Source organism: Stegostoma tigrinum, chromosome 8 (assembly GCF_030684315.1).
Source record: "Stegostoma tigrinum isolate sSteTig4 chromosome 8, sSteTig4.hap1, whole genome shotgun sequence".
Classification (NCBI taxonomy): domain Eukaryota; kingdom Metazoa; phylum Chordata; class Chondrichthyes; order Orectolobiformes; family Stegostomatidae; genus Stegostoma; species Stegostoma tigrinum.
In genome coordinates, this window is record NC_081361.1 from 66,173,233 (window position 1) to 66,189,604 (window position 16,372).

At 40.1% G+C, this 16,372-nt stretch overlaps 1 protein-coding gene across 1 annotated transcript in view; it reads left to right on the forward strand.

The window, feature by feature from the left end:
• Positions 1 to 16,372, forward strand: part of pik3r3b (phosphoinositide-3-kinase, regulatory subunit 3b (gamma)) — a 536,210-nt gene that overhangs the window by 194,145 nt on the left and 325,693 nt on the right. The gene's annotated exons all lie outside the window — the stretch shown is intronic.

The following is a 16,372-nucleotide window of genomic DNA, read 5'->3' on the forward strand; positions in this document are numbered from 1 at the left end:
CCAGTAGAAAATGTTTAAACATTGACGTGACGTAGTGATTTCTATCCATCAGGCTGTTTGTGAATGCAATTAAGTTTTTCGTGGAATAACAACTGTGATGAGATGAAGCTATGAACTGTAACTTTTTTTAGGGTGAAGGGAGCGACTACATGGCCGTATAGTTGGATATCAAGCAGGAAGTTGTGGATCAAAAAGAAAAATAACATCTTTGTGTTCTCAGTAATGTCAGAGATAGGACCTCAGAACCAGTTGCATTAAACTCAGCCCATTAAAGACAATGGTTAGAAGTCTGTACACGGAGGTAGACAGAGGCCCTGAAATGATACTTTGTGATAGAAATTGATGAATAAAATGTAATTCTTTTAATCGCTATTTTAAAGGAAGTAGCATCCTATTTATGGCAAATGGGTTAGTTCCCTGCTTCGACATAGGGTAGAAGAGATTTCAGATGAATACATTTAATGGGCAGATGGACAAACTTTCACAGTATGGAGATGGGAGGAACTTCTGCTCAGATTGGGAGGTGTTTCTTATGTTCTTTCAGGTCATTGCTTATACATGCCTGTGTAAAATGTCGGCTTTTATGGGCGGGAGGTGCTGATACTACTTGGGACTTTCTGAGCTCCAATATCAGGCACTAAATTTAAAAGGTATCCGGACAACATATCACTCTGTGCAACCCAACAGCATTGTTCACTCTCTGCTCAACATTCCCTGCCAACCCCACGGAGGTGAGAGATCAGAAAATAACAGCACCATGCCTTAATGATACCTCCCTAGACTTTCCTCTGAAGGCTGTTCAGGAGGGAAGAGAAATTCTTTTCCCTATGGATGGTAACAAGGTGCCAGCCTGACTGATAGAGGTAGCCTGGAAAGAGGAGGCTGTGAAAGTCAATGTCCATGGATGCCTCTAAAACCTGGCAGTAGCACTGGAAGAATGATCTGCTGCACTGTGCCAGGTATGTACTAATGTCTACTCAAATGTTTCACGCCCATATGAGTATGGGTTAGCATTGTAAGGGTGCCATTCCAGAGGATTGTCACATCAGAGTTTGGTGTAGGGCATCTCAATCATCTCAAAAGTCTTCCAAGGTTCATGATTATTCTACCAAATAAGCGACAAAACTCAGCAGTTATAGAGTCATACAGTCAACAGACCCTTCGGTCCAAACAGTCCACGCTGAACATAATTCCAAACTAAACTAGTCCCACCTATTTGCTCCTGGCCCAGATCCCTCCAAACCTTTCCTACTCATGCGCTTTTCAAAATATCTTTTAAATGTTGTAATTGTACTACATCCACCACTTCCTCAGGAAGTTCATTCCACACCCAAAATAGCCTCTATTTAAAAAAACTTGCCTCTTATGTCTTTTTAAAATCTGTCTTCTCTCACCTTAAAAATGTGCCCCCTAGTCTTGAAATCTCCTATCATAGGGAAAAGACAATTACCATTAGCTCTATCTGTACCTCTTGTTATTTTATAAACTTCTATCAGGTTGCCTGTCAACCTCCTACACTCCAGTGAAAAAAGTCCCAGCCTATCCATCGTTTCTTTATAACTCAAACCCTTCCATAACCGGCAACACCCTGGTAAGTCTCTTCCGAACCCTCTCCAGCTTGCAATCCTTCCAATAATAGAGCTACCAGAACGGGACACAGTATTCCAGAAGAGGCCTCACCAATGTCCTGTATAACCTCAATATGACTTCCCAATTTCTATACTCAAAGGACTGACCAACTAAGTCAAGCATGCTAAATGCCTTTTTAACCACCCTGCCTATATGTGATGCAAACTTCAAAGCATTATGTACCTGCACCTCTGGGTCCCTCTGCTCTACAACACTATCCAAGGCCCTAACATTAATTGTATAAACCCTACCCTTGTTTGTTGTACCAAAATGCAATATCTCACATTTATCTAGCTTGAACTCCATCTGCCATTTCTCAGCCTATTGACTCATTTCATCAAGATTCCTCTGTAATTTTACAAAAACCTTCTTCACTGTCTACTATGCCACTAATTTTGGTGTCATCCACAAACTTATTAAGTGTGCCTTCCATATTCTAATCCAAATCATTTATATAAATGTCAAGCAAAAGAGGACCCGGAACGTCAATCCTTGTGGAACACTCTTGGTCACAGGCCCAGCCTGAAAAACAACCCTCCGCCATGACTCTCTGTCTCCTGCTGTTAAGCCAATTCTGTATCCAACTGGCAAGCTCACCCCGAATCCCATGTAACCTGCCTTTACTAATTAGTCTACCACGCAGAACCTTATGGAACGCTTTACGAAATTCCAAATAAACAACATCTACTACTCCACCATCATCAATCTTTTTGGTAACTTCCTCAAAAATCTCAGTCAAGTTTGCGAGACATGATTTTCCTCGCACAAAACCACACTGAACATCTCTGATCAGTTTTTGCCTCTCTAAATGACCATAAATCCTATCTTTTATAATCACATCCAACAAATTACTTCCAACCAAAGCCAGACTCACAGGCCCATAGTTCCCTGTTTTCTTCTTACAACCTTGCTCAAACAAAGGTACAACATTAGCCACCCTCCAGTTATCAGGCACCTCACCTATAGTTATAGATGATGCAAATATTTCTGCAAGGGGTCTTGTAATTTCCTCAGTTTCTTTCCACAGTTTTTTAGGGTACATGAGATCAGGTCTCAGTGATTTATCTACATTTGTATTCTCTAAGACCTCCCAAACTTTCTCTTCGGTAGTGTGAACTGTTTTTAAAACATAAAAGTTTATTTCTCTGCATTCTCTAGACTCCATTTCTTCCTCCACAATAAAAACTGGGATTCAACACAAAGACGACCTCCTTGACCTCTCTCTAGTTTACCACTTGTTCTTAATGTATTTGTAGAATCTGTTTAACCTTATCCGCCAATGCTGTCTACTATCTCTTCTTTGGCTTCCTGACTTCTCACTTAAGAATGCCCTTACACTCTTTGTATTGATTAAGAGATTCAAATGAACCAAGTTGTCTATATCTAAAATAAGATTTTCTTTTATTCTTGACTCGCGCCTCAATATCCATTGTCCCTTAATGATACCAACCTTATCCTTCACTCTCACAGGAACAAACTCTCATCATCACCCTTTTGAACACCTTTCACCTGTCAGATGCCCTTTACCTGTGAACAGTCTACTCCAATCAACTTTTGAAAATTCTTATCTCATAACATTAAAATTTGCCTTCACTTCAGTTAAAAACTTTAAACTTATGAAAGGCTTATCCCCTTCCATCACCATTTTGAATTATAATTGCTAGACCCAAAATGTTCCCCGACTTTTACATTAGTTTCCTGCCCTGCCTCATTGCCCAAGAGAAGGTCCAGTTTTGCTCCTTCTCTAATAGGAGCATCCACGTATTGATAATTAACATTTTCTTGAATACATTTGTCAAGTTCTTCACCATCCAAACCTTTAAAACTATGGTAGCCCCAGTCAATGTTTGGAAAATTGAAATCCCGCATCATTACAAACTTATTATGCTTCCATATATCTGAGATCTCCCTATATATTTGTTTCTCAAGTTCACTCTTACTATTGGGAGGCCTGTAGTACAGCCCTATCAAAGTGATCTTTCCTTCCTTATTTGTAATTATTTATCCACATATTTTCACGGGACAATTTTTCAGAAATATCTTCCCTAGTTAACAGCTGTAATGTATTCCATACTCCAAAATTCACCACGCTCTTGCCTCCTTTCCTATCCTTTCCATCGCATCTAAAACCCAGAAGACTGAGCTGCTAGTCTTGTCACCTCTCAGCCAAGTTTCTGTAATAGCATGTCGCAATCCCATGTTCTTAAACATGCACCGTCAGCTCACTGACCTTTCATCACAACTAGAACATGACCATCTAAGAACTTATCATCAAGGCGTCAATGAGACAGGGACACAGGCACAAAGAAATTTTTTTTTGAGTTGAACCCTCTTCTGCATGTCCCAGTCAGGCTTCCTGCTGTTAGCTTGTGTGAATACCTTGTTTGGAAGGACTTGTCAACTCAGTCAGGCTTCACCCTAACACTATGAAAGTTTAATTCCAACAAGCCAGACTGCATGTAGCTGCAACTTCTGATGAACTGATCAACATGGGAGAGGATTAGCCTGTGATACTGTAAACATATATGCAACAAAATGTCATAGTTAAGAAGGAGCCAAATAACTGAAGACATTTGCACTCACTGGAGCCTGAAGAAAACAGTCTACCCACGGATACAGGCCTCACATTTATTCAAATTTGTGAACAAGTTATTTCCTGGTTTTTACCAAATAAGATTGCCCCCATGAGTGGTTCCATCAGTCGGCTGTGGTGTTAATGAGTATTCGTGACATGCTAATGAATAAAAAAAAGGTTCCCTACAGTAAAGATCAGGAAAACTAACTCACCTGAAAGACTCTGAGAGCACAATAGTAAAAACTTTAACCCACTGACAGAAAACAGAATTTTAGTTATCTTGTGCCCAATTAAGTCCCCCCTCACCCTTCTAAAAGTTCAGGGTGAGGGGGTCCACAATATTCTACCCATTGCTTTGCCACTAATTTCAGCATATTGAAATTAATGTATCACTTTTTAACTTAAATAAAAATCCATTTAACATTTAATTGTTTGTCCATGGCGAAATATAAGGATGAGGCCAAATTCGGCATCTGTCTGCTAGCCTTTAAATATAACAGGCCCCCTTAGGTCAGATAGCCATTAGCAATGGTAGGTGCTTGACTTTTTAAAATTCTAACTAAATTTCAGGGCCTGTCAATCAGGATTGATTTTTGGGGAAAATCTGGAATGTCCACAGATGCATGTGCATTCAACCTTCTAACCAGATGACAAGTGTAAAATCAGAATAATTGGTGTCTAATTTTTGTGCCACAAACATTAGTTGTTCTGTTTGTTAAGGGAATCTATTGTATAATGTGTATTGTGAGGGCTGCGACCTCCCTCTCATTCCTTTCACAACCTACATGCTTCTGGAATGCAAAGCAAAGCTTTGTTACTGAGGCATTGATACATTGAGATGATTCTTCTAATAGAACCAGATTGGCAGAGGATTTTGCTGGAAAATTCACATTCCACAGTAGCATCTGATGCTCCTTTTCTGTTGTAGTATCGTCTCAAAAGCAGCCATGATTTAAGTGAGTGCACTGTAATGTCATCAAAGCAGTGCCAAGATTTCTGACAACACAGAGGCTGACCTAGAGAGAGGTTTCATTTTGTCTGTCTGGCTGGAGACAAATGCGAAAAGCTACTGTGCTACATTTATTTTTCTTCCCTTAGACCTAAGTCAGACTGGTCGCTCTGACAGGACCTCAAATAACCAGCAATGGCCCCACAGTCATGATTAGGAGACATTTATACTTTGAAACTAGTCTCAATGACAGTAACAGAATACAAAGATTCAATCTTACACAGTCTGTTACTGCCAGTGTTTTGTCATTTCCCCACAGAAACAATTGCACTGTTATGATGTTGTCGAACAATAGAGAAATACTGCTGGAGAAACACCTCCACAGTATACATGCCTTCACACAGAGAGTGGTAGGTGCGTGGAATGCACTGCCAGTAGTGGTAGTGGAATCAGATACTTCAAAGACTTTTAAGCGACTGTTGGATAGGCACATGAATGATAGTAAAATGTAGGGTAGATTGATCTTAGTAAGATAATAGGTTGGCACAACATTGTGGGCTGAAAGGCCTGTACTGTGCTACATCTCATGAATTATGTGATTGAACCATCTTTGAGCTTAACTGATGATCCCTATGGGTATTTTGTACCTTCATTTCTCCTTGGAAAGGGAGCCTTGTATTTATATTCTTAGTCAATCTGTTCAAATGTGTTATTTGTACACCTCTGGAGTACTGGGACTTCAACCTGGGTCTTCTGGCATAAAGGTAGGAACACTAACACTGTGCCATAAGAGCCCTTCGCCTTCCATAAGCACAGGGCATCTGAACTTCCCTAGCTTCATCGCTGCCTTGATGACATCAGGAGCCAATGGTGCCATCTTGAAGAGCCCGCTGCCATCGCCGCTGCCACCTCGATTGGTGGAGGAGCATTGCTGCCAGCCCACATGGCCTGGAAGAATGACCTCGCTGCCGCTTTCGCCATCTCCAGTGCCCGAGAGGAAAGGCATCCGCTGCTTCCGACCACTAGGGGGCTGCCGCCCCTCTGCATGTAGCCCGCTTTCACTGCCGCGCTGATGCTGCTGACCAACTGATTGAAGAAAAGAAAAACAAAAGAAAAAAATGAAACAAAAAGAGAAGTAAAAAGAAAGGAAGCAGATGGAAGTGGATGAGCTTGCATGCAGCCCTGCTACTCCACAGCCATTTTGGAAAGCATCTTAGTGACAATGTTTCCACTAGTAAGAGAGACTAGGACCTGAGGGCACAGTCTTGGTGAGAAGGGTCAACCCTTTAGAACTGAAATGAGTGTCCTCCCAGAACTTCAGCTAATCTGTGGAACTCATTGCTGCAGAAAGCTGCGGAGGCCAAGTCATTGCGTTTAGGGCAGAGGGAGGTTCTTATTACTAAGGGTTATGGAGAGAAGGCAGGAGAATAGGGTTGAGAATCATGTAGTGGAGCAGACTTGATGGGCTGAATGGCCTAATTCTGCTGCAATATCTTATGTTCTTATATTCTTATCGTCTTTACTACATTGAAGTTTGGCTTACCTTGCAATTTCCTATTGTCCTTTGTTTGCATCTGCCATTCACAAATTATAATTCTGAGAACTCCCCAGATTTCTATCACTGTCATCCTTGTTAAACTGCAATAACTCCCCACACTGACTTCAGTAAATCAGTGTTGGGATCCTGACATGTACATGTTATGAACTAGCTCACTGATTCCTTCTGCCTGTCATTGCAGTATCTATTTCCCTATATCATTCCGTTCACTATGGCATTTCGTCATTCTGCCAAATACCCTCAGGAATTCCCTTCCAAAATCCTGCAATCAGCCACCTTTCAAAAGATTTTCCAAACCTTTCATCAATGACCATCCTTCTGGATCAACTTATAATTTCTTTTCTGCTTTTTTTAGCTCTGGCTTTTCTCCTCCACTTCCCCAGTTTTCAGTTCATTCTTTAGTGTGTTATCAGCTATTCTTTTATTTGAAGAAGTTTTTAAAAGTCTACAATGTTGTGTAAAAATTAGAGAAATCTCTCTGCTCTGCATGTAAAGTGATAGAAATACAAAGCAAGATTCTAGCCAAACCATATCAGAACTGCAGTCATGTGGTCAAGTAAACTCGGCTATCACTGTGACAGGAAAGCAATGAGAAATAAGTCCACTGATTGGGTAATTCTCAGTTAATTCTACAGAACCATATTTTTGCATATCATGCATACAGTTCAGTAGAAGCAATAGGGCATTACTGAATATTTAATGTCACAAACATTTTTAAGTTGTACAATAAAGATATGGCACAAACCTCTTAGCCTCTTTTCTGCCATGAACTTATTGTCTTATACCCTCTATCACAAACACCTGTCAGTAGAACTGGTGTAGTTATGAAAGATAAATGTACCTCATTCGTGCAAACTGCTTTCAGCCATGAAGTATCGCATACGGTAGATTCTCTCAAGAGACAAATAGTGAACAGACAATTTAGAAATCTTGTGTAAATTGTGGGTGAACCATGAGTAACTTGAGGTCTCCTGGTGCTGCAAGACAGGTGCTTAAAATTCAAGCCCTGGGGGCAGCAACTTCCAGACACAACATCCCGTTGTCTACGTATTTTCTTTTAAAGATCTTGTATGTTTCAATGGTGTTCTATTAAAAAGAACTGTCTACATAGTTTACAGTGCTTCAAATTACATGAGTGCCCAAAAAAATTGATTGATTCAAATAATAGCGGATGAATAGGCGTTCAGGTATGCCTTCTCATTATATATTGCACGCAATCATGAGCCTACATGAACAGCTTCAAGTTTCCCATGAAGCAGGAGGTCATGGCTGAATGTTGGTGATCCATTGCTGAGCAAGAACAGTATTTTCACCTGCTTGAGTAATAACCAGTTGTTCCAAACCTTGCTCATGAGTTCAGTTAGTTATGAGGCAAGTGGGGTGCAGCAGGGTGTTGTATATTTTTAACATCATCCCAGTATATAAAAGTAATCTATACTGTTTAATAGCAAAAATGCAACTTGAGTTTCATCCTTATGTTCAGGAGCAATCAAACTTATTTGTTGTTTAGTCGTATGTGTTGTGTTTTCTGCTTCAATCACCACTAGTATAAGTTTGCGATAACACAGAGTGGAGCTGGACGAACACAGCAGACCAGGCAGCATCAGAGGAGCAGAAAAGCTGATGTTTTGGATTGGGACCCTTCTTCAGAAGGGTCCCGACCCAAAACATCAGCTTTCCTGCTCTTCTGATGCCGCCTGGTCTGCTGTGTTCGTCCAGCTCCACTCTGTGTTATCTCTGACTCCAGCATTGGCAGTTCTTAACATCTCCGAGGACAAGTTCAAAATGCTTTCAAAGGCTGACTTTTCAGTGAATGCAACGAATGCACGAAGCATGTTCCTGGTGAGCGTTAACTCCAGAACCAGGGGTCACAGCTTGAGGATACAGGGTAGGCTGTTTGGGAGTGAGATGAGGAGAAATTTCTTCAACTAGAGAGTGGTGAGCCTTTGGAATTCTCTGCCACAGAAGGTAATTTAGGCCAAAACGTTGAATATTTTTGTGAAGGAGTTGGATGTAGCTCTTACAGCTAAAGGGATCGAAGGGTATGGGGAGAAATTTGGAACAGGGTGCTGAGTTGGATGATCAGCTATGATTATGTAGAATGGTGGAGCAGGCTTGAAGAGCTGACTAGCCCTATATGACATCTGCTCCTATTTTCTATGTTTCTATGAATATTTTACTTTGTCACCATCAAAAAGAGCATAATGGCAAATGTTAACAGATGCTTTTTGAGTCAGTTGATACAATTCCACACACTGATGCATGAACTATCACAACAGTACTGTTTTATGAAGCAGTCAGGCCTCACTGCCATCTGGCTTTGTACCAGGTTACACAAACAAAAATTGCTGGAAAAGCTCAGCAGGTCTGGCAGCATCTGTGTAGAGAGAAAGCAGGGTTGACATTTCAGGTCCAGTGAAAAGGGTCACTGGAAAGGTTAACTCTGTTTTCTCTCTACAGACACTGCCAGATCGGCTGAGCTTTTCCAATAACTTATGCTTATGTTTCTGATTTCCAGTATCCACAGTTATTTGGTTTTTTAGAACTAGTTTACTTTATTAACGCACTGACTCATCTATGAGAGACATGCTATAATAAAGGACATTTACTACAGCATCATAGAATTGTACAACCAGGGTGGAACAGGAATGATGAAGCATTAAACAAATGGAGACATATCACTGTGAAAACACAAACTTGTATTTTTGGCAGGAGATCAATTGAGTTCATTCAGGTTAGCAGCAGAAACTTTCCACACTGACTTAAACACTTGCTAAATACAGACATTCAAAGTTTATGTTGGCTAAATAATGACACATGATGCTGTTTTAAGACCATGATTCAGTAACAGATTACATCCATGTCATTATTTAAACTGTGTGATTAATATATCTCATTATGAAATACCGACCTTTCCTTTCCTGATCATAGAAGATCAGTGTCTTTACAGCAAAGTTGGTGGAACTAAATTTAGTGACGACATAACTTGCACAATGCAACTCCGTTTACACATTACTTTACAGCAAAGCAACACAATCTGTCTATCTGGATCAGTTATTTGTTGCATAACAGAAGATGTTTTAATTTAACACACAGAAAACCCACAGAAATGTATCCTTTATATTTTAAAGATGAATGTTGAAATGAGGAAAATTGCCCTTCCTTCTACCACAGTTATTTGAATTAAATGGACGATTGTGATTCCTTTCTCTCAGTTTTTCCTCCCGTTCTTCTTTCTCTCCATGGCCTCCCTGATTCTTGCTGAGGTTCAGTTCCACTGATCTATAATGAAGAGTCACCTCTACTTGAAACATCAGCTTGCTGTCTCTTCACAGATGCTATCTGACCTGCTGCGATTTCCAGCAGTCTTTGTTTTCAGTTCAATTCCAATGTTATTGTGCATCTCCTAAACCTTTGTATCAGCCTAGTAGGCAGTGCTGAGAAGCCAGTACAGGCTTTTTTGGGAGCACCAGCTGAAGATTTCACTGTAGGTAGAGGGCAGTGAGAGCTACAGCTGATCCATCTTTCCTGAATCATTACATAGAGGTCATTTCTGATGTCCTTTGAGGTTTGCAGCCCGAGGTCAGCCAATTCTGCATATTCTGATGACAACACTTGTGATCAAGTTTGCTCAGTCCAACTGAAGCTTTTGCTGTTGGGGAACCAATTGTTACTTTTGTTCCATAAAAACTAGCCAATGGACCAAATTCCACTTACACAGAGATGTCAGTGAGGGATGAGAAAATCAATTTGAATGAATTTGATTAAGGAAGAATAAGAATTTCTCTTTGTTGCAAAGGATGTGCTTGGGCCGCAACATAATTGGGAGGAGATAGTGGCATAGTAGAGAGTTTATAATCTCAATATGGGTTCAAAACCCACCATGATAGCTGTTGGAATTTCAAGTTAATCAGTAAAATCTGTAAATGAAAGTTGTCTCTGTTGTGGTGACCACAATGATTGTTATTAAAAACCATCCACCATCTTTAACCAGTCTGGTCTACATGTGACTCCAGACTCAAAGCAATGTGTCTTCCTCTTGCGTGCTCCCTGAACTAGTCTACTAAGCCATTCCATTCAAGCATGTTTAGAGATGAGTCATTAATGCTGGTCTTGCCAATAATGGCCATAATCCTATAAAAGAAGAAAGAAAAACGAAATGACTTGTTGAATGGTTTATTTCTTGTAATTTGCACAGAAAAGGAACAACATCAATGTGAATTTTGTTGCTGTTCATACCAGCTGACTTTGTGGTTTATTTATATGGTCAGTTTAATATAAATCTGAAAGAAATTATTGGTTAGTAAATCATGTCCATTAGGGTTTTAGTTGGCCCTTTCATAAATACTAGAGTTTTGGACCAAATTATATTTACAGCTAAGCAGTAAAGGTGGAAGATTGGTGTGCCACTCCACAGGTGAATTAATTATTTAGTTACACATTATTTTAGCCCATTAGACCGTTAAATCATACGGGTGCATCAAGCATCATTTGTAGAACAAATAGAAAGAAAATAAACAGACTGAACTGTGAGCTAATTTGAAGAGTAAACTGGCACAAAGGGAACATTAGATTGGAGCATGATGAGCATTGCAAGGAAATTATTCTCCCAAAGGAAGTACTGTCTGGTGATTCTAAGAAGCTCCTGACACTTTATAGGTTCTTGTATAGTAGACATACAAGGTTAAGGTGTTGATTATACATGATAATTAAACTCACAGTAATGGTGTCAATGTAATAGAGGTAACAATAGGTGTGGTGTTCAGTTTTATTAGTCTAGGGTACAGAACAACAGCTAGTTTTCAGCGAATACTGAACAACCAGGGCTCAATGTTATTACTCCAAATGTATAGTAAAACTGGCTGTATCTCAATTATAGGGAAGATCCATTTTCGCACTAAATTAGACAATGTTTCAAAAGAATGGAATATGGGTGATGGCAAGTTGAATAAAGCAATAATTTGTCCTCTTATTGTGATGCTGCTCCAAGAATTCAATGTATTATTTAGAGACCCTTAATTCAATAGCATTATCAATTGAAAGGAGAATAATCCTGTAAAAGCAGCCCGGGAGCAGAGAAGAAAGCACTCGGTCTTGAAAATGAATAGGAAGAGGAGAAAAGAGTCAAAAGATCACTGACTGAATAGGGCTCTATTTAAGATGTTGATGAATGCGTGAGGCAGTGGCTGGAACCATCTTCTGTCTCGGGTAGAGGTGAAAAGGGCATTTAGTGAGGCAGGATGGTAGAAGTACTTGAACCCCACAACCTTCCAACTTCCACATCAACCAAGTCTCTGCAAGTCACCCTTCCACCCCGCCATTAATTGTGGTCCTTAGGAGGCCAATCAATGACAGTGAAGTGCTGTATCCTCCCACCACTGGATTAACCCAGTTGCCGGTGGATCTGTTACGTGTGGCGTGCATGGCGGTCAGAACCATACAGCTATCCTGGGGAACCTCAATCAGAGGTACTTACTACTTGATTTACAGGTCTGGGCATTGGGAAATGGGGGAGTGGTGTACAAATCAACCACCCCAGGACGAAGCCCCCTCTTTTCCCTGGCTCATTCTATAATCTTGGGACCCCTGTGTGTGTTTTCTGTAAGAATCACAGCCTCCCGCTGCACAGTACAAGACCCACTGACCTTTCACCATCTGGCTGTGAAAATTTGCACCTCCATCAAGCTGGCAGGCCTGTTCCCCACCCTAGTTCATCTACGGGGCCACTTTCCTAGAGGTGAGTTCAGCTTCATGCCCACTAGTGGCTTGTTAGCCTCCAGGTTAGAGTGAAGGTACTTTCATTTTGGGAACTTCTATTCCACTTTCCTGCCATCCTTATTTTACTCATTGGTCAAGTTGTCACTAGATGCTCTCTGGAGAGCATCTGGTGACAACTTGACCAATGAGTAAAATTACATTGAGTGCCTGTTCCCCACATGGATGCAAGCTTCTGGTCCCATTCTGGGTCCGATAGTTGGATTGTGAAGTGCAGACGGAAATCCTGCCTAGGTTACTAAACGAACAGTCAGATCTGACAGAAATGCAACATAATTCTGAATCATCACATTTTGGCAGTGCCTGGATTGACGTTCTTCTAAGTTCTACTAAACAGGATTGAAACCTAAGAACATGTTGTTTATCTCTGATCATGAGTTGTTAAGATTATTTAAAAGAATGAAGACAATAAAAATTCATAATCCAGTGACTAAATTACACTGAAAGTACATCACAGTGGAATTTATTATTGCATAGGGCAGATGACCAAATCTCCCAGCATCGGGCAAACCTATATTCATCTAATTTTACTATTTGTTCTAGATTGAGGCCAACTGTGATAGACAATGTACGACGTGTGTTGTAAAACAAGCTAGCTTTGCGTTAGCTATTAAAAGTTGAGAAATAGGCAAAGATGCACAACTAGTAATACTTCACCATGAGTGTTTTGTTTTCCTGTTAAAGTAGTTGGGTGAGTTGAAAACACATTCCCAGAGATTACTGTGCAACACAGACTAGTTTCTGATAGGATACTGGGCACATCATGCTGGATGAATAACAGGTTGTATTGACAAATACCAGTATTAATGCACAATTTGACCCACAATTCAGAAAGTTGATTGTCACATGGTAAGAGTAGAACTTTGAGGTTGATTAACGCCACTCTGCTGTTTGCCTGGCACAAACACTATCATGCAATGTACAACCCTTATCCTCCTTTATTTTCTAACAGTCCAATAACATGTTAGTTGCTGTTTACATACCTTGCAGAAAGCTAGGATTGGAACTTGCCAACATTGTTTGTTTCTTTTTCAAAAATGTGATCATTGTCAACATTTCTGACCCTGAACCTGCAAGTAGTAAATTGTTTTTAGAGATTTAAAGTAAGTCAATTTTTTTTCTTTTCCTTCTGCAATTTGGTAGGAATAATAAAGCATAGGCTATTTTCTAAATGTGGAAAGGCTTTGGAAATTTGAAGGACAAAGGAGTTAGGATTTCTAGTTCAGGATTCTCTGAAGGTAGACATATAGATTCACTTGGCAGTGAGGACGGCAAATGTCATGTTGGCTTTTATTTCAAGAGGGCTAGAATACAAGAGCAGGGATTTAATGCTGAGGCTGTATAAGGCTCTGGTCAGAAAGAATTTGGAATATTGTGAGCAATTTTGGGCTCCATATCTGAGGAAGGACATGCTGGCCTTGGAGTGAGTCCAGAGGAGGTTCACAAGAATGATCCCAGGAATGGAAGGGATCATCATATGAAGAGCGATTGAGCCCTCTGGATCTGTACTTGATGGAGTTTAGAAGGATGGGGTCTCTGACTGAAACTTAGAGTACTGAGAGGCTTGGATTGAATGATGTGGAGAAGATCTTTCCACTAGTAGGAGAGACTAGGAGCCAAGGGCACACACTCAGCGTGAAGGGATGACCTTTTAGAACTGAGATAAAGAGGAATTTCTTTTGCTAGATGGTAATCTGTGGAACTCATTGCTGTAGAAGACTCTGGAAGCTAAATCATTGAGGGTGCGTAAGACGGAGATAGATAGGTTCTTGATTAGTAAGGAGATCAAAGTTTACAGGAGAAGGCCCCATTTGGCTCCAATTCACCTTTCTTTTCAGTTGCTCCTTTATTTATTGTTAGATCTTTAAGTGATACATTATTGGTCATACATTCAGTCAGGTTCCAGATACTTCATTACCTTTGCCACACTTTTATTAACTCATATGCCAAAAATTTGCAGATGTTAAAAATTGTCAGAAATATACAGTTTATCCCAAGAATCCCAGCAAAAGCTGGTCTTTATTTGTAATAATTGTAGCTTGAGCGCTAGTGAAACTTAATCGACATGAAAGCAAAACAAAACTTCATGGTACTTCTGTTGAGTATTTTGTCTGGTAGTGGTGAGTAGAAGGCAGGCCTTGGTGATGTTTACCTGATGTTTATATTGCAGTTTTGTTTTTGGTTTCACTCTTGATATTGCAGGTCAGGAAGAGCTGATGAACAGACAAACAGGTCTCAGAGGGTATTTTCTGTTTTCTGCACCCCCCCTGTGATATACATTGTTCCTCATTGTCTTCTAAGGCCCAGCTGAGATTAAAAACTAGCCCACAGATAAAAATGACTAACTGCTATTTAAATGCATTTGCAACAAAATCCAATACACGAACAATGTCACTACTTTGTAATTTCAAATGAATTAATTTGCTAAAATAGCACACTCTGGAATTGCAATCCTGTGATTGCAAAGGAGAAGATTTTTGTCTGAAAATAAGCATAGACTACTGCAGCGCGATAGGAGATGAGCAATTAAATGTACAGAGGGAGAAATGTTTGGAAGGAACAGGCAGGCATATATTTGAAGAGAGGTATAGATCACTGTGCTTAATATCTTAAAATGACATAATAGAAGCTGAATAAGTCCACGCTTTCATAAGGGATGCTCAGAGTATCTCCTTGAAGTAACGATAGCACAAATTTCCCTGCACCCTTCTAAACTCCAGTGGAAACATATCCAGTCTTTTCAACCTTTCTTCATAAGACTCAGTCCAGGCGTAGATCTAGTAAACCATTTGTGAACTGCAGGCAATGCAGTTACAATCTTCCTCGAATAAGGAAGCCAAAATTGCGCACACAGTATTTGAGATGTGGTTCTCACCAGAGCCACATATGACTGAAACATAACATCCAGACTTTTATTGTTCAAATCCTTTCAGGGAAGAAGGGTATTATCCCATAAGCCTTCTTGATTACTTGCCATATCTGCATACTAACCTATTGTGACTCATTGCACCAGAACTTCTCAATCCCTCTGCACCTCTGATCTTCACAGATGTTCATTACTGTTTATTACAGTAATTCTGTGTTTTCATTCTTCCTGCTGAAGGGAACAAATTCACATTTACCACATTACACTCCAACTGCTAGGTTTTTGCACACTCTGTACTTTTGCAAATTCCTAATGTTTTTGTCTACCTACCTTGTGACGTCAGAGGGTTTACCTACAATGCATTTGTTCCTGCCATCTAAGTCATTGTAAATTTTACAAGATTGATACTCCAGCACAGATCCCTGTGGGAGCAGACAAAGGCAGTTTTTATGCATATTGTCTGTTTTTTGCCACCAAACCAATTTTCTATTAATGCAAATATGTTAATCCCTACACCATGAGCTCTTATTTTATTCAATGACTTTTATTCTGGCATCTTATCAAATGCATTTTACAAATCCATGTACAGAGCATCCACTAGCTCCCCTTTATCCACACTGCACTGTATCAACTCAAATACGTCTAATATATTGGTTAAATGTGATTTTACTCTTCATGAAACAATGCTTATCTTCCCAATTACCTTGGTTTTTCTATAGTCTCTTTAATGATCAATTCTAACACCTTCCCCACAACAGACAACAAACTAAGTAGCCTGTAGTTTCTTGATTTCTGCTACCATCCGTATTGAATAGAGGTATTACTTTCTAGTCTGATAGAATAGTTCCTGAATCTAGGGAAGTTTGGAACATTAACACCAATGGGTGGAATCTTATAGGAGTCTGAGTGAAATGGACTGTAGTGAGATTTGCGGCAGAATCAGACACAAGTTCTGATCCCATCGTGATCCTGGGAGCATCTCACTGTGTCTTTCTTCGGCTAGTAGTGGGGTAAGTTTCG